Genomic DNA, 2,487 nt, shown 5'->3' on the forward strand with positions numbered 1-2,487 from the left:
TTGGCGGGGCATGGGACTTTCTTGCATCTCCATGTCATCACAGGGCTTTTTGTCCGGAGATGCCTCTTTGCACTCTGGTGAAGTTCCCACGGTATCAGTCGTTCCCTCTCATTGTCATACCTTCTACTTTTGCACCTCTTCAGGCACTGAGTAAGGACATCCAGGATCTCAGGCATTTTTTGGTCGGTCGTCTTTCACAATGTCATCTCTAGTGATCTGGCTCAATTGCCCAGTAGTCATTCCTTGCATGCATATACATCACAGGCTTTTCAAGTGTTCTTACCAGTTTTGGCAGTAACATCTTGTAATATGCAATTACGTTGCATTCTGAACCGGGTCTGCGGTAGAGCCTTTTTGCTTTGACATTGTTGATCTATAGGCCATCTTGCACAGAGAATATCAGGTTCAGGAAGGGAAAGTACGAGGCCATTTCTATTTGTGTCTGTTCCATAGTTTGTGCTGTCTGTCCTTGATGTTGTAGGCCTTTTTTGTATCTTGATGTCATCATGGCTCTTCTTATCCAAGGAGCATATCACGGGGTTCAGATGGAAGCACCCAGGTCCAAAACATCCGTACCAATCAGTACCACATCCCCCGCGTGCTTCTTTTCATGCATAGCGAGTGCATGTTCTCCTCGCATTTCATTGGTCATCTTATCCGAGCAGTATTGTTCCAGACCATCTTGGCAACTGTGGCCTCTGTATTTCGAACATCATACTTATTCTGGCATTCTTCCATTATTAACGAGGCCAGAAGATTTGCAGAAGTTCTCATGCGTCCTTCCCTGTGTCGGCAGTACTTTCTCGTGGCGATCATTATGCTGTGTTAGCGCCCTCGACCGACAATCACCATTCCACAAGCCACATAGCCCGATGGCACATTGGGCATAGGAATTATCATCACTGAGAGTCATCTTATGTCTTTGCATCCCGTTTGCTCATATTTGGCACGACGTGCATCTCTGTGTGGGTTTGGCTCAGAGCTGCCCTCCTTGGAGGTATAGAGTCACAGCTAGGTAGAATAGCAAACAGTGTCTATAGTACAGCCATTTTTCATGGTTCTTTGGGCCTACAAAATATATAGGCTCAGTTCAGGGGTAAGTCCCAGGTCACAGAAGACACACTTCAGAGTCCCTTCCCTTTCATCTTACAGCCCTTAAAGGAGATTTGGATTCCCAGGGCCAAAGATGGCATCGGTTTTCCCAAAATGTACGGCGACCAGAGTGAGATTGGACGAAGCATTGTCATCAACGGAATCTTCTGAGAGCTGCAGGGACTCCCTGCTGAATGAGTTACGGACTATATGTGTATAGCATTGAATATGTTTATCTAATGTTGCATAGTTATTGTGGTTTCCATGTAGAATAGGAAAAGTCTGGCTGCTTTTTATGTTGTCATTTGTATTGCCTTGTACCGCTCCTTATTGTATACTTGTGTATTTGTAGTTGTATCGCTCTGTATCTGAATGTCATAGTGTTGCATTGCTGCATGCCAGTTAGGAATTGTGCCTTTGTGCCTTCATTTGTAGTGCTTTTTATGTTGTGTCATTTGAATTGGCATGTAATGTTCTGTCTAGTATGCTTCTATACTTGCAGTTGTATTGCTCTGTATGTGAATGTTGTAGTGTTGTATTGCTGTGTGTCAGTTAGGAATTGTATAGCTTTGTATCTTTCTTTGTTTTGCTTTGTATGTTCTGTGATTGGTATTGTCTTGTAATGCTGTGAGGGGTGTGCTTGGACATGAGGGGTGTGCTTGGCCACGAAGGGTGTGCTTGGCTGTGAGGGGTGTGCTTGTTTTGTCACGTATGGTGATTTCTCTGGTTTTGTTTTTTTTTTTTTGAGGCTCCAGGGGAACCATGTTCCTGAGGAGGGCTGTGGATTTGTAGCAATGGCCCCTTGTTGCCTTGTAGGTAGTGGAGCAGTTGAGGTGTGAGCGAGGATGAAGTGGGTTTGTGTGTAGTTGGCAATGGTTCTAACCTTGTGTTAGTTTTTTTCTCTTTCAGGTCCTTTTACACAATTTTATATATTATATTTAGAATAAAAAAAACTCAGCGGAGGGATTTTTTTTTCCTCCCCCGCTGTTTTTTTTTCCGTAGTCCCAGTTGGTCTGCGAGGCAATGTTCATCACCAAGGTTCATGCACAGGATGTACCAGGACTGGGGTTTTGTCAGGCAGGATGTTTTTTTGATTTTTGAGGATTCCCAGGAACCATGTTCCTGAGGCAGTGCTGTGAGTGTGTCCTGATAGTTGCTGGTGGATAATGGAGCAGTTGAGGTGTGAGTGAGAGTGGGTTTATGTGTAAGGGGGTGTATGGGCGAATGAGTGCAACACTATATGTGTGTGGGTTTTGTCTTCCGGTTTGCATCTGGTGTCAAATTGAAAAGTAATTCAATCATGTTTGTAGAAAGCAGTTTTAATTTTCTATTGTCTTGCCTTTATGCATGGTTTATTTGTATTGCTGTATATTGTTCTGTAATTGTGTTAACCAT

The sequence above is a fragment of the Empidonax traillii genome, unplaced genomic scaffold (genome assembly GCF_003031625.1).
Source record: "Empidonax traillii isolate 1590-97213 ecotype Southwest subspecies unplaced genomic scaffold, ASM303162v1 scaffold1085:size188410, whole genome shotgun sequence".
NCBI classification, from domain to species: domain Eukaryota; kingdom Metazoa; phylum Chordata; class Aves; order Passeriformes; family Tyrannidae; genus Empidonax; species Empidonax traillii.